At 41.3% G+C, this 21,742-nt stretch overlaps 1 protein-coding gene and 1 long non-coding RNA gene across 4 annotated transcripts in view; both read right to left on the reverse strand.

Annotated features, from left to right (window-relative positions):
* The window catches only part of SLC6A6 (solute carrier family 6 member 6), a 93,403-nt gene extending 92,785 nt beyond the window's left edge, over positions 1 to 618 (reverse strand). The window contains exon 1 of one of the 2 annotated variants that reach the window (XM_088171430.1): positions 511 to 618. The gene's annotated coding sequence lies outside the window, so the exon portion shown is untranslated. The remainder of the gene's footprint in view (positions 1 to 510) is intronic. The other variant, XM_088171432.1, reaches the window with a different exon arrangement.
* A 5,814-nt stretch (positions 619 to 6,432) lies between these two features.
* On the reverse strand, positions 6,433 to 21,365 carry LOC106850692 (uncharacterized). Of its 2 annotated transcripts, XR_015806046.1 has the most exons (4): positions 21,104 to 21,365; positions 20,620 to 20,701; positions 7,704 to 7,793; positions 6,433 to 7,027 (listed from the first exon to the last, which is right to left on the reverse strand). It is a non-coding gene; the product is annotated as an uncharacterized LOC106850692 (long non-coding RNA). The 2 variants fall into 2 exon arrangements; XR_001402779.2 differs by having other exon boundaries at positions 6,433 to 7,793; positions 21,104 to 21,350.
* Positions 21,366 to 21,742: the final 377 nt, after the last annotated feature.

Here is a 21,742-nt window from a genome sequence, read left to right on the forward strand (position 1 = left end):
TGGGTTTAAATAAATAAGCATTAACAAACCCAGGGCTCCAGATCTTCCACTGTCCTGCATTGAGCCAAGATCTTAAGCAAAGAGGCTTAAGTCACATTTATATTTCCTTTGACCTAGAGACAGAGCACAGCTCAGTATATCCCCATTATGGAGCAGAAAGACCTTTATGGCTGCACAACCTTGCATTCAGCAGCCTGAGAAATCTTTAGAAACTGCTGCAAAGGCAGATCACCACAGGCTGGCATTCCCTGCTTGCTGCAGACACCTTCACATGCAGCACTGGCTGGGGAGAGCAGCCAGAGCCCCAGCCCTGACTTACTTGAACGACAGCCTCAGGAATCCTCCTGGTGCTGGCTGGCCAGCCATGGGTAATGCTGCACTGCAGGAATACAGTGCCCAGGCTCTCAGAGCCAGCCCTGGAGCTTTGGTAGCTGCCAGGACAAAAGACAATCTCTAAATGTAAGTCATTATAATCTCACAGACATCACCTATAACTTCACCTGGGCTTACCTGGGTCGCTGTGGAGGGTAGGGCAGTGTTTCCCTTGACATTCACAACGAACGCGTGCACCAGAGAATACGAGGCTCCTCGTACACAGGGTATTGTTCTGGATTTCGTATTTCTTCGGGGTTGTCTTGGCAACGAAGAGGGTTTGCCGCTAGAGGTGTGTGAAACACTGGGTAACAAAAAACATCACAACTCCCACTTGTTTCATTCCACCATCCTTTTAAACCTGACTCTTTTTCAACCTGGAATGCTCTCGGTGTGCTGTGTGTCAGGAGGGGCAGCACAAATCAGCACAGACTCGTCTGCCTCCCCCTCTCCCCTAGCCCAGTGATTTTGAAAATAACAAAAAATGACATTTTTCATTGGAAAACGATGTCTATCCAGACACCCTTACATGCTCTGTTCCCATTTTCCCTTCAACTACCTTCTTAGGGAGTAGTTCCCTGGCAGGCAATGGAACTGACAGCTCCAGAATGGATGAATGGATTTAAGCAAAATTAGGATATTATTTTTTTCCATTTGTTTGCTTGTTTCAATTAATGACATTTTTAGTGATGTTATTGAAATCAATGGGGTGACTGTTGACTAATTTCAATAAGACCAGGTCTGCCAATTTGCCTGATCAAAAGGAGTCTTCCCTTTGTACAGAGAAGAGATGCTGGACACATAATGCTGCATCTGGTCAGCAAACTAACGGAAATGCCCCACTTGCCCTTCTGACTCAGCTCCTTCCATGGGCAACAGACCAGACCTTTTTTTACTGTGGATGAGGTCCAGGAAGTATTCTGAAAAGTTTTAAAGCATCTGTGGATGCAGTTTCACCTTGCTCATTCATGTAATTTGCCTTGATTTTTACTTACTGAAGGCATTAAAAAATTAACCCAAACAGCTGTTCAGATGCCTCTATTTTTAATGCAACAAAGGAAAAAAAGTCTGAACAGCTGTGTCAGTGGAACACATCCAGGTGGCATCCCTAAGGCAAAGTTTCTACAAAATCTGTAAGATAATGTTTTTATTATCTTAGCTATTGTATTTCTTTTTTATTACTTCTTGTAGATTCTTAAAGAGGTATTGGCTACTTATTTCTTATCTTTGCCCTCGTCCCTCAGTGTTTGAGCTGTGCTGTAGCTCAACGCAGATGTTGCAGTGATTCAGCCTTCAAAGGGAAAAATTACCCTTTCAGCACAATCCTCCCAAATCTATTCTGGGGTCTTAAATGGTATTTAAGGCTGAGTAAGGAGCAATTTTACATACTTGGCCTTTCTATGGCAAGAAAGTCAGGATGTGGCACCAAAAATTGCCTTAGGGATACTCAAGCGCAGAAGGTATTTGTTCTCCCAGCCGTATTGCTAAATCAGGTGAGACACACAGTTTTGTTGCAGTTCCTTGACAAGGTAGCTGGATCATCCTCAAAGAGAGGCTAAGACTCACAATTACACAAGAGTTTGGAAGAAGTTGTTTGGAAGAAGTTGTTTGGGACTCCACATATGTAGCATTGGGGATTTGGAAACTGCTGGTCGAGTTCTCAGCTGGGTGATGCTGAAATCTGTATCAGGTTCACCGACAGAGACTCATGAAGAACCTCCCTTACTAAGGTTCTGAATTCCTCAAGTGGAATCCCAGAAGTCTCCCATTCTGCATGGAGTAAATTTTAGCTTTCTAAACTCTGGTGCCCTTTCCATGCATTTACTATCACATCTCAACCATGAGAGACTTCCAGACACCTGCACCAAGCTCTGGATTTCATGGAACCACACTCCATCTGTGCTCTAGGCCATTCACACCATAGTCCAAGCCCTACACCCTGTCCAGTCATCCAGGGCTCATCTGTTTCGTGCCTCCCATATACACCCTCCTAAGAGTGACTCTGTTGCTATAAGGCAGCTTGCTGATTTATGGATGTGTTATCCATAAACTGCTGATTGATATTTTCTGTCCTGACATCAGTCCTTGGATTATGAACTCTATAGAACAAAGTGAAAGTGCTGAAGTGTCTGAAAATTTGCAGCCACGTCACAGGTGTTGTAGCAAATTATATTCATAATCATGGATAATAATAGCAACGATAGCTGTACTGATTAAGCAATTTGCTGCTGTTATTATTCTTTCTCCTATTTCCACAATATTTGACAAATATAGGCTCTCGTCTCCAGAGAGTTCTTGAGAGTGAAGAAATGTTTTCAGGTGAAACAGAGTGCAAAGAAAAGAGTTGCTTTTCAGCTTATTGCATAATGATAGTAGATAGCTAAATGCCTGAAATATGTTTCTCTACCACTAAGACTTTTGTTTTTAAATTTAATTAGCTTGAGAGACAAATTATGTAAAAATGTCGGTACAGTCCTGAGAAGGACTGTCTTTCAGGGGAAAGCTCAGCCAAATCATCCCTGAGTCTAAAGGAAAATTTCATTCTCCTCGAAATCATTCTATTTTGGTACATTTTCTTCATATTTAGTAGCTGGATGCAATTCCCTCTATATGTGCTAAGCTTGTGTTATTACAGTTTGAGCACGATATATGTTTATTTGGAGTCTAACAAGATCATCAATCAGGAAATACCACTGCACTTCATATTATGTATTTATTTATGGTGTTAGGATGAAATTTACCTGGGTCCAGAGAACAAAATTAGGCTGTTACAGTCCTTGGTTTCATATAAGTTATTTTCCTCTCAATGCCTATGCCCTGTGGACACAAATTTATTTCTCCAATACTAGATGAAAAATCTCCCATTCTTTCACTGCCTCCAGGTAATGATGTCTATACCTTTCCTTCTGCTTCCAATTTTGTGTCCATTACTTGAATACTTGAAAACATGAAATACAGTACCATAAGTCACAGAGCAAGAAAATCTGCAGAGTGTAGGGAATATGTCTTTTCCTTTTCAATCCTTTTGTAATTAAAGAAATTCTGCTCAATCATTTAATATCTTCAGTGACATGATCATACTTCTGATCTTAACCTTCCAATTAAATTGTAGGGGTCGGTTAGCCATTAGAAAGAAGGAGTATTTTGCAGACAGGTTATGGGATGCAGATTTGGAAAATCTCAGTTGTCTGAAGTATATCACACACTGAGCAATGAAAGATGATTTTAAATGGAGCATGTACTAATAAATGTAAATATGAAAGTGGAAAATTACATCACAGAATATGAGAGTTCAATGCAGTTAATAATAACAGGTATTGTATTAAATAATACTAAAAACATCAGTGAAAAACATTAAGAGACCTTTGTTAAGTGTCCAAATGTGTTCTGATTGCTGTATTTGACAACTCTGCAAGAACCTATGTCTCAGAGACTTGGAATCTCCATGAGATTAGATAGATAGTATTTGCACACAAAATGCAGGAGAGAACTTAAATGAACAAATGGCAAGTTTATCTCAAATAGAAGTGTTATAAAACCATTAAGCAAGTAAAAGTTTATTCAGTTAATTGGCTAAGGCCCAGCAAAGATTTCACAACACTATCAGCAGGGTGTTGAAACACTAAAACAAAACAAAAAAACCAACAAAACCCAAAAAAACAACAAACCAACAACCCAGCAATCAAAAGTTTCATTTCAGAGTAGCACTGTCATTTAAGAAACACCCTCTTCAGTATTTATTAGATAAGGACCTGTTTATCAGCATGTGTGTATGTTCTTCTTGGAATCAAGGTCCATGCAATTTATTTCACATACAGCAATGTTCTCTCAGTGCTTTGCAATTTTTCCATGCTCAAGTACCAGGAAAAGTGGAAGTAAGAGTCATATACAGTTTTGAAGAAGTATGACACATAATATTTATATTTACTTAGTGATTTGAGCTAAGATAGACATGCAATCACAATGTAATGAGTTAACCAACAGGAGCTTCTGGCACTTCTTGTGCACAGAGGAAAAAAATAATCTCTTAGGAATATGGATGGATAGGAATGTGTCAAAGCAGGAACACAAGCAAAGGTAGCTACAGATAAAGATACATGAAGCTACAGATAAAATAGAAAATTTGCATGTTGTGAATTAAAAGAAATAAAATTGAGATATAACCTATGTAATGCCAATGAAAGATGTGCTCTGGACATCTAGTAGAACTCCATTGTAGTTGCATTGATGGAGTAGCAACCTTTGAAACAGAACGTTTCTGAATTTCTGCTCCCTTGTGTATCTTTTCTTAGGAATAGTCTGGCCATCTAGGAAATATTTCACTCTACCTTCCAGCACACACAGAAGTTTGAAAACAACGCAAATGTAAATAGTTCCTTATGCCAAACATTTCGGTTGCCAAGAAGAAATGATGCATTTTGTACCAGAGTTATATTATGACCAAGATTAATTTTTGGATTGTCTCCAGCTATTCTTTAACAAAAACACCTCTTGATGAAACACAACCTGTAATTCACAGGTTTTGTGTATTCAGGGGAACTTTTCCCAACAGCTGATTTACAGTGTTCACACAGAACAATCTGTACTGTGACCTGCTTTTAATCCAGAAGTCAGATATTCCAGAGACAAAGTCATGGGAGAGGGCACCAGGTTTTTGAAGATGAACCTACTCAGTGATAAAGATCTTATGGAAAACCATAACAAAACCAATCAATGTATATACCCTAAATTCTCTTAACAAAAGAGGAATATCTCACCATTGTGATACAAGAAACTATTACCCAGTAAGAATTAAGGTCAGGCCTCAAGTAATATTTCACAGCATGTGTTATATATCAGGTTGCTTGGTGCAACTACACCAATTAACTGGTCACACATGTGCTTGCAGTGTCTCTAACCAGATCTGCTCTCTTGCTTTCTGCTCTCTTGCTTTGTCAAAGAAATCACTTTATATATCTACATTTGTATATTTAGATTCATCAGTGTTCAAAAACATCTACTATAAATTCAAAGATGAATTCTGGGATCAAACCAGGAATCATCAAAATACAAACAGAAGAAAAAGTAGAACGGAATAAAAGAAAAGAAGGGAGAATTGACAAGTGGTAGAGAAATAGTGAGAAAATATTGGGAATGTGTTAGATTATTATCAGATGGAACTTCCTTTGCATCCAATTTTAGTCACTTTTGGGAATAGCATGTGACCAAGATTTGTTTATGGCTGTCATATCAGAAGACTCATGCGCCATTGGAGTTTTGTTGATTCCTACCATGTCAAAACCTTTGATTAGAATTAAATTTCCCTGATAATGTGGCAGCCTCTCCTTCCAGCAACCAAATAAATAATATTTGTCTGAGTCGAATGCAGTTTACAAGGCTTAAGTCATTAAGCATGACCGAGCTGACCAATCACACCACAGAAACACCGACTCATCACCCCTGAGTGATGTCAAAAAAATAACCACATCAATAAAACAAAAACCTCAGAATTTGCAACACTGGAGGGACTGAAAACTTCAGTTTCTATGCATGCAATTTGACAAAAGAAAAAACACTATACTTGACAAGGAAATTCTTTTGCTGAAAGTTGCATGCTCAGTTATATGATAACATTGCTGGTGTCCTCCTGTTCTTCTTTTTCCTCTTATGTTTCTTCTAGGAAATATTTCCAGAACTTGCTATCTCAGAATTGTGGCATTCAGTAGTTCCAGGAACAAACCAGCAATATTAACAAATACTTCAGCTACAACATTTCTAAGGAAATAAGACTAACTATCATAATCTCTTGCTGACTCTCACCTGAGAATATTAAATTCTCTAGTGTGGCAGTAGACTCTGAGGACAAACCACTCTTTTTTTTTTAATTTAATTAAAATCAAAATAAGAAATTCAGGATAAAAATTTCAAAGACTGGAAAGGGAAGTCAGAAAACAGCAAGATGAGAAAGGATGAAAACCAACACCACACTGATGAGTCTGGAAAATTCCAAGTCAAAGTACATCACAGCACATCACAAAGTACACATTTTGTTTTGGTACAAAAAGATGATAAACAGTACACTTGGACTTCAGAGGCTTTTATTAAAAAAAGTTTTTTTAACCTTATTTAACTTTGTACTTGAATAACAGCCTGTTCCTGAATTTACAGTCATGCATATTCTCCACACTCATACGTAAAGTTACATTGGCTTCCAGCAGATTATGTTTTTGAGTACATCACAAAGACATCACCCCTGAACATTATCTTCTGGCCTTCAAGCTTGTCACATAACATCTAGTATTTAGCTATTAGCTACTATCTACAAATGAGCTGTCTTGACATGATCAAGGTACTTCATCACTCTGCAGAAGTTCATGCCATGAATCAGCAGCAGCACGAGAGATGCTCTGGCACTCTCTGGTACTCAGTGCTTTACAGAATGACACAGTATCAAAGATAATAAACAGCCTCTGGAACAAACAAATCACAGACTAATGAATACTGAACATTAAAGCCCAAAGTAATTTTCCCTGTATCCCCCTAGAGGACTATAACCAACACTATAGAAAAGTCTCAATGAAATCTTGCTGAGTTCTGTGTGGAGCCCTGTTGAAAGCCAAGAGTGATGTAAGATTTGCTTGGAGTTTGAATTGAACCCTCTGCATTGTTCCGAGAGCTTACCATTAAAAGAAGAATAAATGTTAGCAATAAAAAGGTCAAGAGAATGAACATCTGAGAGCATCTAAAGATCTGCAAGGGATCTCATAAATATATAGCAAACATCCTCCCTGATGGATTCCCCAGAAGAGAAGAATTCTACATCACCCACAAAGCACATTTTTTACAATCTGTTTCTTTCTGTCTGGATACAAAAGACTGAAACAGTGTTTAACATATGACTTGTAAAATTCAAAGTTTAAAGCTTAGGAAAACTACCAAGATTAGAGCTGTTCAACAAAATCTTGTCTCCCTTCACAAATGTCTTTTTACTCTAAGTTGTCAATAAACCAACAAATTAGACTTTCAGCTATCAATACTGTTAGGTGCCATGGCTTTAGGTACACGAAAAAAATTAAACAGCATGGGCTTGAATCATACCAACATCACAGGCAGCTCTGTGGGTTTTCCCACTGGATGTATTGGTGAGGGCTTAGGGTATTTGCTGTCATTTCATTCTCTGGTGCCCTAAACTTTGAAGAATGCAATAAATTCTGGCAATTTTTGTTGGCTCAGATCCCTTTTACATGGGCCACGTGTGACCAAGAGCAACTTCTCATGAAGAACTTAGCAGAAACTTGAGCATGCTCTGCCAATAAGCCCCTGGGAAGCAGGGTTTGTTGGCACTTCCCTACCTTCAAGCAAGCAGGCAGCAGAGGTGCATCTTGGGGTTGTTCAGCTCCAGGCAAAAATAGACTCTTCCAAGAAAGACCTTGAGAGCAAAACTACAGAGAATACAAGTGGTAAACACAGAAGTGGAAGACAGAGAAACATGTACCAAAGAACATGTACAGACATAATGGGAACATGATGCTGTTACCACAGCATTCACACATATAGGATACACGTGTATAGGATTCTGTTTCTCCTCCTGGCATTCAGCCCTGGGTGGTGAAAAAGCTGATGCTCTAGGCTGTAGTGGTCCATCCTTTTTTTCCAGCTGGTCAGATACCAGCTGAGGCACCTCTGTAAGCACCACATAGCTCTGGCAACAAGGACTTGCAAGTCAAGTTGATGCCTGCACACAAATGTTTGAGGCAGTCTTTAGCTGCTGAAAATTTTACTGCCCTCTCCTCTACCCCTTGTGATCTCTTAGATCACAGCAGAAAAGGAAGTGGGCAAAACAGAGCTACCAGGTCATGAACTAACTCTTGGGGTCCATCGTGTTGAGTCTGTGTTCTGGAGCTGAAGTTTGAATATTTGACAAAAGGGAAAAAAAACCCCACATCTAAGAGAAACCACATAAAGCAGCAAGAGAAAAAGAAATACAACAAACAAGCTCTGCAGTCAAGGAAAGGGTAAAATCTTGGCTCTACTAAAGTCATTGGGATGTTTGCCAGAAAGCTGTAGACAGCGTGTTTTATCCAGGACTTTTAATTAGTTATTAAATGATTCAATGGCAAGTTGGCTGGTTTAAGGCACAAAAAAAAAAATAAAAATCACAGAATAGCTCCAGCATGCCTCTCCCTGCCCTGCCTACCCCTTGGGAGGTTCAGATCATGCACAGCTTTTTTTTATGGGAGATTTGACAGGTATTTCATTGAACCTTAGTTGAAATCAGTAGGTTCCCAGGCCCTGCCTCCTTCCCAAGTTTGGGAATGAAGATAGGAAGTACCTGCTAATGACACCAGAGACACTGCAAACATCAAAGTGTCAGCAGAAAGCACCCTGGAAACCTGGCCCCTGCAGTACTGACACAGCCTGTCTGGTGGGGGATAGTGCACACGAAGAAATAGGATGCTGTGTTCATTTAACTGACATACATTAGAAAGGATTTGAATTACTCTTGAATGACATAGCCACAAATAAATAAGGCAGCTCACTGCCTTCAGGCTTTAGCCACTTTGCGAAGAGCCCCACAGCCTGAACCCTCTATTCACACCGCACACTTCTGCTCTGCCTCGTTTTTCTCCTTTCCTTAGTCTCCTTCTGCCTTTCCCCCTCCAAAGTACACCGGTTTCTATGGGAACAAAACACATCCTGGGAATGGACAGAACTCGGTGCTGTCCCCACTTGCAGACCGAAAGCAGGGTTGAAATAAACGCTTTGCAGTTTCTGCCACGAGCTGGGGAAGGCGAGGGGCGATGGGTGACAGGTGAGGGGTGGTGGGCGATGGGCAATGGGTGACAGGTGAGGGGCGATGGGTGACGGATGAGGGGCAATGGGTGATGGGTGCACAGGGGTGAGCGTGGGCGCCTGGCCCTGCCCACACGCGTGGTCCCCTCGGCACACGAGGCACACACATGCACGGCCACCGCTCCCTGCAACAGCAGAAGGCTCGGCAGAGCTCGTTCCATCCAATTCTGCTTTAATATATCTAAAAATTACTTTGACAGCTGAATAGCTTCTTTGTTTATAACTCGTTCTTAGCTGACTCTGCTGCATTATGGAGCTTTGTAAATAGATTACTTTGTCAAAAACTGAACATATATGGTCTGGGCATGAACAATTTAGTGTGATGAACTGAATTCGTTTTGTGTGATGTGCAGTCCTGCTGCCTGTAATGCATCTGCTTTTCTCTGTGGGTTTAAATTTCTGATCTCAAGTGTTTTATGATTTTTCTTGGGGTCTTTGGGATTATCTGTTATCTCCTTTACCCTCTCCTGGACAGAGGCAGAGAATTTACAGTATGTTAAATCTCAAGACAATTTGTTGTACACTAACTGTACCAAATCAAGATTTTGGCTGCAAAGAACAGATCATCATTGTTAGCCACCTGAAAATATCTTACTCCTGCTCTGAATTACTGCAAGTTTATTGTATTAGAATTAGGATTTCAACACAGTAGAGTGTCAGCTTAGAAACTGGACCCACTATAGAGAACACCATATGGAACATATACAGCTTCTTACTGTCTCCCTTCATCCCCAGTGCTAAAACCCAAAGTAGACAGATCTCTATTCACATGACTTCAGCTGCACCTGAACCAGTCCATTGGCTTTACAGAGAATTATCTATAAAATATTAAAGCAAACCCAGTCTGTACTGCATTGCAGGCACTTATCAGGGCCTTGCACTGTGCCCTGTATGAGCTTTGCAGGCTCTGAAGCTGTTGCCTTTAGCTGTGCTTGAGTTGACTGCACCGGTCATCTCTGATCACCATTGCAGTTTTTACTCCTAGCTATGACTTGCTTAGAAATTACATTACTGCAGATTGACTTTGTGCCCTGCCTGGAGGTGCAACAAAGACTCAAGGCTTTTTTTTTCTGGTTTCTCCTGTCTTATTCCCCTCTCCCTCACTCATTTTTTTAAACAAGCAGCATTAATTCTGGTGGCTAGGTGATATGATCCAGTATAAAAATGATAAGGAACTTTAATTGTCCTAACAGTAAAATTACTGTCAGCTATATGATAGGCATTACACAGATCCTTTGTGGGATGGGGACTAAGCACTGTACTTGTAGACATCACTGAAGGCTTTTCTTCTGCAGGACACAGAGCTGGGCCTCGCATTGCATTGCAAGGGACTTTGCTCAGCCCATGAACTGTTTAAACTCCAGTTTTCAATACGCCCTGCATTTTGCACTCAGTGGTATTTTGCCACTTCTGAACATACTAACCTTCTCTATAGGCAGAAGGGAAGTTGGTCAGACAGACAAATCCCTCCTTATCTCTTAGTCATAACCCTGATTCACCTCAGATGATTTAAAGAGCTTCGTACATGTTAACCTTTCAAATAAAAAAGAAAAGAAAACGGCTTCTTTGCAAACCGCTGTTTGAAAACAGAAGCTGTAGAAAGATTCCTCACAACCTTACTTGCTCCTACTCATACTCCTAATGGGCACATATTTCACAAGAGATGGCACACTACATGCTGGTTTGTTGAAAAAAAAAAACCCCATATATATTTGAAATTTAACACCTCTGTGGAAGTCTTTGCATTAGAAACTAGTGCCTTGATTAATTAATTCCTTAACTTTCACCCTTATGGCAAATGATGGACTGGTGTCACTGATAAAAAAAATAAAACATCTGACCCCTCAATATTCAGGTAAATAATGAAGAGCTGCACAGGTGGTTTAGAAAAATTACACTGGGAATTTTCAGATTTAGCAAGAAGTCATGTGGTCTTCAGTCAGTAAATTTCCACAGACAATTTCTGTTCTTCACCCCCCCTTGTGGCAAACATGGCTGAGCCACCAAACATGTCTCAATCGGTCTGTAACCTGCTCTGCCGCAGGAGCACTCGGAAAATCCCAGCACAGCACACACCAGCTGTACTGGGATATGGCTGGTGCCAGGAAAGGCAGCAGGGATTTGCACTGTCACTGCTTGTGTGCATTGGTCAGAAAGGCTGAAGTCAACTGGCTGAAACATATCAAAAGCTCTGTGCAAAAAAAGAGACCACGAGGGAGAAGAAATAAGAGTCATGGTTTGCAGAGGAGAAGTAAATAGTTTCCAAGGTCAGGGATCCTTGATACAGAGAGAAAATGAGAAGTAGAGAGGGGAAGGAAGGCATGTCATCACCTCACAGCATGATGCATCTGGAGTAAATACATCTTTGCATGTGCTCAGTGTGCCTTGCCCTTTCCTTCAGAAGAGCTCCATATTGTTTAAATCCTAAATGATGGATTTTCACATTCATATATTTTCTTATTTCGGTGCTGCTGGCACCTAAAATCTGAATTTAAGTCTCCAAAACCAACTAAAATCTCTGCCTCTAGCTCTAGTCTTAGCTGTTCCCTGCCAGTGTATGAACATGACTCTCCTTCCATAAGGTCATAGTTAATAACAAGCTAAAAATGTCCCACCTAAAGGACCTAGAGGGTCATGGTGTAAGTCTGCATCTTATAAGTAAACATGAGAGCTTATTAAAGACTACTTTCCCCAAAAGGAACCTTAAATTTTGGGCCATGACAATGAGTCAGTGCATAACTCCTTTCACTAAAGACACATAACCATTTTTCTCTTTAAGACTGTGCCAGGTAATACATTAGACAGTGGACTCCAGGCTCCTGCCATTTCTGACCCCCCACGGGCTCACAATGCCTCAGATGGTTCCATCAAGCTCCTCATGAACAAGAGAATACATTTAACCAGAAAGGAGATCTTGTGTGCTCTGGTTTCTGGAAATGTAACTGAAAACACAAGGGTTGATGCTGTTAGCAGATGGAGACTTTTCCTGTTCAGAGCGTTCAGCCTGTTGTACTTATTGGAAAAGTGGGCATGGTGGGAGCAGTACAGGCCCAGCACTCAGTGCCCATTAGAGGTAAAGATGCTGGGCATGAGCCCATAATTAGGATTAGCAGGTTGGACCACAATAGCTCAAAGCATTTAAGACTGTATCTGCAGAATTGAATAACTGAAGGAAGTCCAGGGCTATTGCAAATGGATTTTTACTGTCAATGACAAATTTTCCATAAGTATTGGTAACATTTCTCTGGATCTCATCAAAATAGTTCCTAAAAGAAATTTTGAAAATCCAAACCCAGAAATAATCACCCCAAGGAAGCTCTGAAGCTATTTCCTTTGAAGAGAAGGAATAGGTACAAGAATGTCCTCATTCTCTTGTCTCAGAGACAGACAGTGGGATTTTGCACAGCCTCAACAGCCTGGCTCAGCCATCCACGGGATGTTTCAAGTTCTCCCTCAGCAGGGCATAAGTCCACCTGAAAGAATAGTGATAGGGAAGGAATTGCACTGCCACTGCTCCAGCCTGAATATTATGAGGCTCTTCCAGACCAGCTCTGTAAACAGGAATTGCCTTTGGACCCTTAAAAACCACGCACCATATCATTCTGGAATGGCGTTAATCTCCCAGTCGTGGAGGTCAAAGCAAGAGTTCTATTATAAGCTCTGTGAAACACATCTCCTTCCAGCCACTCACTTGCAAGGAACAAAATCCAGTCAGCCAAAATGATCTATGTGTAACAGGACACCAGAGCAAGCATTTGAGGCAACGTGGGCGAGGCATTTTGGAGCTGTGAGACCTCCGAGCTGGTGCCGAGCCCTTGGTGAGGCAATACTGGCTCAGAGCCACAGTCAAGGAAGCAGAAGAGACGGTTTTCTCTTTGCTTCCTTGCAGAGGACAATGGTCTATTCACAGACAATACCAGCTGGAGAGGCCATGGCTACACCTCTCATCCAAGGTCCAGCAGGGCCTTCCATGGTACTCCCCAGCATCAGCTGTGTTCCCTGCCTGCCCCTGCTATGCTCCCATCTTCCCTAGAGCCTCTGCATAGGCCTGGATCATTTATCTCAATAGCACTTAAAACAGCTGAAGCCCAGGAAAGACTGGACCTTGTGGTTACAAATGACAAAGCCCCAGCCTTGGAGTCACGTTGCTGAGCAATGATTGACATGTGCCAGAGCAAGGACCAGAGCACCCTGATCCCCAGGGTGTGGTAAGCTGGAGGTAAGCTGAGGACCCTCCTCATCTCTTTCTTTAACATATTTTCTTTGTATTTTCCTCGGGGTCCAAAATGCACGTTGGATTTGCTGATAAACTTATCAGTAGCAGAATGAAATCTCAGTTTCATTTGTGCTGTTGACACAGACGTTTTTTCTCCAGCTGGTAAGTTGGGATTCAGTGAACAGGGTTACCCTGTGTTTTCTTCCATGCCTTGCAAACGCAGCTCCCAGCAGTGTGTGCCACTTGTCAGACGATGGGGAGAGACTCTGCATCAGGGACCAGCCCTCCCCCACCATGATGCTGGAGTCTTCACCTCTACACTGGAGGGGGTCTATCCCCACACATCATTCCCAGCCCCAACCCAACCCCTAGAGATGAGGAAAGGCTGTGGCACAGTATGTGGACGCCGATTACATCTCCAAACAGGAGGAGCACACAATCGGTGGGATCCGCCTGCTTTCCAACCCCTTTGTGCTCAGGGGCAGAAATACAAATAAGCCTCAATGTCTTTTTCCTGCTTATACGAACCAAGATCCGTTTTTCAATAGCATGCCCTGTCAGATAAGTACTCCCTATTCTCAGTAGTTATTTTTGGGAGAGAAAGCCTTTTGCTGGCTCACATGACACTCCCCTTCAGCACTTGGGAGGTGCAACAGGATGGCAGGTAGAGCTGTGATTCAGGGATGCTCCTACACCCACTGGAAGCTGGTGTTGCCATGCCAACCCTGTAGCATGTGCACAGCCAGCCCAGGGCACTGCAGGCTGCTACAGTGTCCGTGCTTTTGCACTTAGATCAGACTCAGGACCTTCCAGTGGAAGATTTGTTTGAACCTTTGATTGCAGGATGGATGACAGTGTCCCACTGAATTTTCAGCTCGCCAGCCCATCTCCCCGCTTAGTCTTGTCTCAAAGAGAATAGCATTACAAACTTTATGAGGGAGTTTTCCCCTCTAAGTGAATTACATCACACGACCATTGCTAATACCCATGTTGTTTCAGAAAGACCACAGAGAGAAATGGTTAGGAACGGCAACAATCCTCCCAACAAGCCCAGGCACCCCTGGCAGAGCCGCACCCACCCTTCACCCATTCAGCATGTCAGGTCATGTGCTGCCTGAGACAGCATCCAGAGCCCATCTGAAGCAGTCACAGCACATGACCAATTACCTTTCCTCTGCTTAGACTCACCAAAAGGGACATTTAAAAAACTGTTCGTTCCAAAAAGCACTAAGTGACAAAGTCAGCTCTGTGCAAAGCCAACGGAGGTGGAGGGCACTGCAGACAGTTCATACCAAAAACACTCGTTTGTACTTTATTGCCGTGTTGGAGAATTCCCTGGGTAATTTCCTTGGTATTTTCTAACTTACTTCCTTATTGCTCTCTGGGTAAACTAGGTCAAAACACTTGCCTTGTCTAAGCCTTGGTTTGTCAACATATTAAACGAAGGTGATGGAACAAGTTGTTCCCTGCATTTTCTGCATGGAGTTCAACCGTATGGGAAGTTCATACAATGCCCTTCTCCTTCATTAGAGCCAGGAAGGCTTTGAAATCCCCAAACTCAGACAAGCTGAGGAGCGTTGCATATTGCTATAGGCAGCTCAAGAGAAGTATATGTGAAATGTGAACAACTAGATTATTAAGGAAGATGTGCTCAGAGCTGCACAGCATTTTGTCCCTAAAAGAAAAAAAGTGAATCACCTATAATTGTTTTTTTCTTGATCACCCTGCTGGCTAAAGTAGGAACACCCTTAAAAATCACAATATCTGAAGTCTCAAGAAGTATTACAGGAACAATGAGATTCTACCACCCGCTGTGCTGCATCCCAGATCTGGCTGCTCCTTCCCAAGATGCTGCAGTACTTTCCAGCCTTTTGGGCTGCCACTCTACTCACACTGTTCATTCATCTGCACTGATTTTCTCAATAAAAAGCTGAGCATTTAAAACCACAGTACCTTCGAGGGTCCTGCAGCATGTACAGTGGGATCTGATAAAAGGAAAACTACTGTGAGCAGACAATACAGACAGAGAGGTGGTCAAGTGTCATTGAATCTGAACTAATACCTGTGGCTAGCAAGTTTGCCTTAACAAAAAGGGTTAGTCTACAGCATCCCAGACGGGGAATGAAAAGTTTTTTTAAGAAGGTAGGTTTTTTTTAATAAGATGTCAACCAGCAGTAATGTTTTACTACACTGTTAACGTGCAGAGTAAAATATACCCACAGACACCACATCAGACATAAAAGACTGTTCTTCAGAGAGTTTCTGTATTTCACTATCTGCATGAAATATGGAAATAAACCAGGACCAATTTTATGGTACCTTACATTGTATCAGCATTCTCATACTTCCTAATATAATAAGATCTAGCAATCTGGATAGATTTTTTTACTTATGTGATTCCTTACTCCTTTTACATTTAAGAATTCTGGAGCAATTTTGGCATCAGGCCTTTAGAAATGTAACCACAGTCTTTTCAAGAGCAGAGATAACCAAAATGAGAACTTTAACTTAGCAAGACCTTCACAGGGAAGCAAAGGAAGAAACTGTCATAACAGTATTGCCATGACTTTTGTTTTCTATAGCATCCTTTAACTGTCTTCCACTCCCTAAGTGGTTCCTGCCTGACTCCTCCTTCTCACTGTCCCACCTGTGGGTCCTGCACAGGCTGTCTCCAGTTTATGATATCGTCACAAGTCATTACTACGACCCATATATCCAGGCTTGGTACACAGGTTCAATAGTGCAAGTCCTTTGAACTGCATTTCTCAAGTCCACTTTTCATCCCGTTATCAGATTGGTACTGAACAGAGGCCAACTGGAAATCCCAGTATGACATGCACATGCTGTCATTCATAGGATAGCTATGATCAGAAAGGGGTTGGTAAGACACCTCACCATATACTGAACTATGTGAATTATGTGTGTTTAGTCTAATTGGAATCATTTCTGATATCTTGGGGTCAAAGTCTCACAATTCGTAGGCAAACATTTTAGAGGACTTGCATATTAATGACATACCATTAACCAGAGTCAGAACTAGTTCTGCTTAGTCAGTTAGCTTGGATGAAAAACATTCAGCCAGAGACTCTGAGACAGGATCTGCCTCCAGGACTGAAAATGAGGACTGTTTCCCTCACTGCTCAGCTTGGCAATTACACAGCCATGGCTGGGGCTTCCAGACAACAAAGCTATTTGAAGATATTGGGAAGGTCCCTCACTGCCTGTTGAGAGAAAACCCCAGTTACACACCAACAAAACAAACATCTAATTTTTGACAATTTTAAAGCTTGTTTGCTTGATTTCTTGATACAGCAGAATAAAAGAAAATGCCATAGTGATGACTTTGGGCCATTAAAGGATCAGGTCCTTTGATGCACATGTCTTGTGCTGCACTGCACAGAGTCTGTAGGGATGTACATCCTGGAGCATCTCACACATACAGACCCTAGAGGGGCTTTGTGAACTGCTTAGATAACTGTTGCATTAAATTACATTTAGCTTGATGATCAGTAGCTCATCAGTTGACTTCTGGCTCTGATTTCTAATAACTGGAAGCATCTGACGTAATGAAAGCCCTTAGAGAAGGCACAGGGAAAGAAATAAATGTGCTAATTAAGCTATGCAGAGTGCCTTGGAGAAGAGTGCTCCACTTCAAGGATACCCTGACATTTCTGACCCATTACAAGTAGCAGCATAGAAATGTCAGGAATTTAATGTAGAGTGTTTAATTGAGACACAGATGAAAAGAAACCAGTAGAACTTAAAACTGATTTCTTCCCTATAGCTTAGTAAATACTCTTAGCCACTAATGTGGCTAACTTTGATTACAGGAGGTAAATCATCCCCATAAATGTGATAGAAAACCATGCAGGCCTAGCACATTTATGATGAATTCTTTGCTTGCAGTGCAAATAGAAATGAAATACTCCTATTGCTGTATCCTGCTTAGCACTTAAATACAGTTTTGCTCATTTATGTCCATCATTTGAACCTAAAATCATGGAGGAATGTTTTGAATTTTACACATGATACATATTTTCTTCTGAGAGTGAACTGTAAAAATACAGCTCAAGTAATACTACACTCAGCATCTCTCCCCTCCAAACCCTCTAACTTTTACACTATCTTCACAGGCTACATTTTGCTTTATCTGGTTAAATACATGGCTAAACTGAGGCTTGAAAATCAGAAAGTTACCAGGGTCAAAATGTATGTTAGATACGGAGTTGGGGAGAGAAATCCTGATCCAGATTCCTAGTTATCAGCTCTACCAGTTTGCTGGTATTCCTTTCTTTGCTGGCATTTAGGGACACATTATCTGGAAGTCCCATTCATATAAAAGATGTTGAATGGGAAACCACTCTTCTTAGGATGGTTTGAAGCTCCTTGCCTGCACCTTTGAAGAATTTCTACTTGTTTGTAAAATGAAAATGCGTGAATTATTACATAGTTTGTGCAATAATTTCATTAGCAAAGTTCACCCTCCTGTATTGTAAAATAGCTCTCATTTTTAATTTACCCTAAGTTACTCAGTAGTCAGAACCTGATGTCTGTGTTTTCATCTGGACTCACCACGTCTTTGAAGCATGCCAGAGTATCTCTTTTTATAGCTATAAATAGGAATTTAAAGCATAGCCCAGGCTATGATTATTTTAGAATTTGGAGTTTAGTTCATAATCATCACAGATGTCAAACTGTGTTAACCTTTCCATACTTCTCCATGTTGCTGAATATTAAATTAATTGGTTGTGATTAACACAGGAGGGTCACTAGTGGAAGCTCTTTCTATCCAGGTGGTTTTATTCAGTGTCTGAAGGACATGAATACTTGGATCAAGTTTCTCTAGACACATTTCTCAGTTTTTCCTGTTAGTGGGAACCCAGAGAACTGGATATGCAAACTTCAATCATTCCAGTTTGTGTCTCCAACTCTATTTAATACATGTACCAGGGAAACAGCTTGCTACTACCACTAGCTGAAAGAATTGCAGTGGAAGTGACTAACGAACCTGGAAACATCCAAATAAAGAGAACCTACAGTTCCAGCATTTTTCCTCTGATCTCCTAACCAGAGCAATATCCTGCAGAGAGAAATCTAGATCCCACTGAATGTGAGAAAGTTGGCAGGGAATGGCAGCAGCACCCTTTTGATGGCAGAGCCAAGGAAGAAAACTATCTAACTCTTCTATTGCAAAGTTTCCACTGGACCAAAAACAAAACAAGCATTCAGTTTGGTCATGTGTGAGTCTGGCTCTTTTAATATTTATCTAGGCCTCCTATTCTTTCTCCAGCTGTGGATCCTGCACCCTCGTGCCTTTGCTCCTGTCCTGCAGCCCCCCAGCTGGGCTTGGGTAATGTGTGCTCTGACTTGTGCTGCTCTGCATTTCCTAATGGGCCTGTGCTGCTCTAAGCTACCTTATAGGGTAATATTAGGGATAAATTCTTTACTCTGAGGCTGGTAGTGATTACCCAGAGAAGCTGTGGATAGCCCATTCCTGGAAGTGCTCAAGGCCAGGTTGGATGGGGTTTGGAGAACCTGGGATAGTGGAAGCTGTCTCTGACCATGGCAGGGGCAGGAACTGGATAAGCTTTAAGGTCCCCTCCAATCCAAGCCATTCTATGATTCTAATAAGCCATTTGCAGTTTTAAAATAATAAAGAACAAGAAGGATTGTGTTTCTGTTGCTTTACTTACATATGGAGCAATGTAACTGGCTCTCCCTGTCTCAGTCTAGTGCTATTAATAAAGTCCATGTGAGGAATATACACATATACAGCACGTGTGAAACCTGTATATGTAACTGGTCTCGAGCTGGAATAGTTTCCATGCCATTTATCTCCATATAGTCCATCTTTCTAGCACATGTGACCCAAAAATGTGTCATCAGGACTTGTGTAGTCACTGGACTGATGAAAGGAATTCAAAGGAAACAGAAGCAGCATTCTGCCTCTAACCTTTGCTCAGCTTGTTGCTACTGCTCTCTGAAAAAGCTAGCAACACATGAAAAAGATGTTGTCATCCCAACCTGGCCGTGCTTTTACCTTTTCATACAGCAGCCTTTTATGTAAGGCCATATTTTCCCAAAGATTATTATGAAAAAGGAACTAAAAATCCACAACTATCAGTTTTTAAAGCAAATAATCACTCCCAAGCAATGGCTGAAAGACAAACATGTACCTAAAGATTTGGAACTGGCATCACTGACACTTTTCATTGTCCAATCAAATTGTTAAAAATAAAAATAAACAAAATCCACACAGAAAAATACACTGGATTTTAACATTCTTTCACATTTCATAACCAAAGCTGCGGTCAGGAACATGGAGCAAGAAAGATGTTTGGTTATAAGTCATGACTACAATTGAACAGTCTCACTGGCATCACATGGAAAACTTCCAAATTAAATGGACTTCCAAATTAAAGACATTCAGACTAAAGATGAAACATCACAAATAACCCTATTTTGTCTAGAATAAATAAAATTCAATGCAGGCAAATGATCAGGAAGATAACTGATGCAACATTGTTCTTTTGGGCATTCTTGTCAGTGATTTACCCAGTGTGTTTAAAATGCCTAAAACAATTAAGCTGGTGGACAAGCTATTCTAGTCCTCTGGGCATGATTTGTCCTCCTAATGTTTGCTCTTCAGGTCTCCTCATAGCCACATCCTTCTAATGTCTCACTTCTTCCTTCCAGTCTGCAGCTGGTGACTCAGTATTTAATCAGTGCAGCATCAGGATATTCATCTGCCAAATCAGAGCAACCCTGGTCTCACTGCCATGACCTTCACTGTGCCTATTCCAAACTTTTGCTTTACTCCCACTCATTGCACATCTAAACTTAAAACTGTCAGCACTTCAGGGCAAAGCTCCCACCATGTGTAGCACGAAGCTCACCCTCCATCACAGTGTCTGCAGACCCTATGGAAGGTCATAAGCATCCTATCTGCAAAAGGATGAAAGGACCACAGTCCTCAGGCCCAATAAGGTTTGAAATCCAGGGTAAAACTTCCACTGGCATCAACAGTGCTGGATGAAGAAGCAGGGGGCTCATCCTGAAGGTAATGCTAAATGCCACTTGAAGGGTCTGCATCTTCTCAGTGGTAAGGAATTCCATCTTGCAAATGGAAGTCCTAAAGCCAACAAATCATTTTAACAAGAACTGTGAAACTCCTCAAGCAACATTCATTAGAAAGTTACCTGTCACAAAAGACACGAGGCAATAAGGAGTCTGGAGGTGTAGGGGTCACCAGAGGGTGTTTTATCCTTCTCTCTATATTTTCTGCAGAAACAATAAAGGAGTAAAAGATAAAATGTAAGATTATGTCACAGCAGAAGAATGTGTCTACCTAGAGGAAGATAAGCCTTTGTCACTGAAGTCAAGTAATCTTCAAAATATGACTGAGCTGTATTGCCATGCACTCTGCAGTTTTGTACAGTCTTTCTACTTATTTTATGTAAAAAACTACATTATATAGTACATTATATACATTGTATATATATTACATTATATAGCTCAGCTGGTCTTAAGGTGTGCTCCAAGTCCAATTACTAATTAGAATAAGGAGAAATATCAACGTAAGTGTCAGGAAATTCATCATGTTAGACTGGCAATGGAAACTTTAACAAGGAGAACAGTCAAATCATGTCAGACATGGTATTTGATTATCCATAGATGGATTACCTGAGCCATGGATTGGTCCATTCTGTCTTTTCCCTATGTCACAGCCAGGACAGAGACTCTCACCTGCTTATGGCTTTCAGGAGCCCCAGGTTATCTGTGGCTTTGAGAAGGTGCACATTCTGCATGTTAAAAGATGGACACACTGACTAGTTACTGTCAAACTGGCACATGTTTCACATTAGCTGTGGGCAATCTTCCCCCTCCCTGTCCCTGCCCTTCTTCATTATCTGGATGACTGGCTGCAGACTATCTCTGAAGGAGTATGTTTGGGAGTCATCACAGGAGGGTATTATGAAAGAAGGAACTCAACCATGATAACATCCTAATCATAAAACCAGAAAGGCCACATAACACAAAGTTTCTGTCTTCCAGACCCCTGTACTTCAGATCCCATTTTGCATCCAGCAGTCAATGCTGACACTTTTGCACAGGCCAGGTTCCTGCCTCTGCAGAGCTCATCAGCCCACAGTTTATCTGGAGAAAATCTGCCCTTCAAACATGGGTTTTGGTGAAATTTCATGGTACAGAAATGTATCAAGACAGCAGCCTGAAGAAAAGCAGGGTACAGACAGCAGTGATCTCCAGTTCCCTTTGCAAGGACTCTGCTGCAAAGGTGCTTTAACTGTGTTTGTGTTCATA

The sequence above is a fragment of the Sturnus vulgaris genome, chromosome 11 (assembly GCF_052056855.1).
Source record: "Sturnus vulgaris isolate bStuVul1 chromosome 11, bStuVul1.hap1, whole genome shotgun sequence".
In the NCBI taxonomy this organism is placed as follows: domain Eukaryota; kingdom Metazoa; phylum Chordata; class Aves; order Passeriformes; family Sturnidae; genus Sturnus; species Sturnus vulgaris.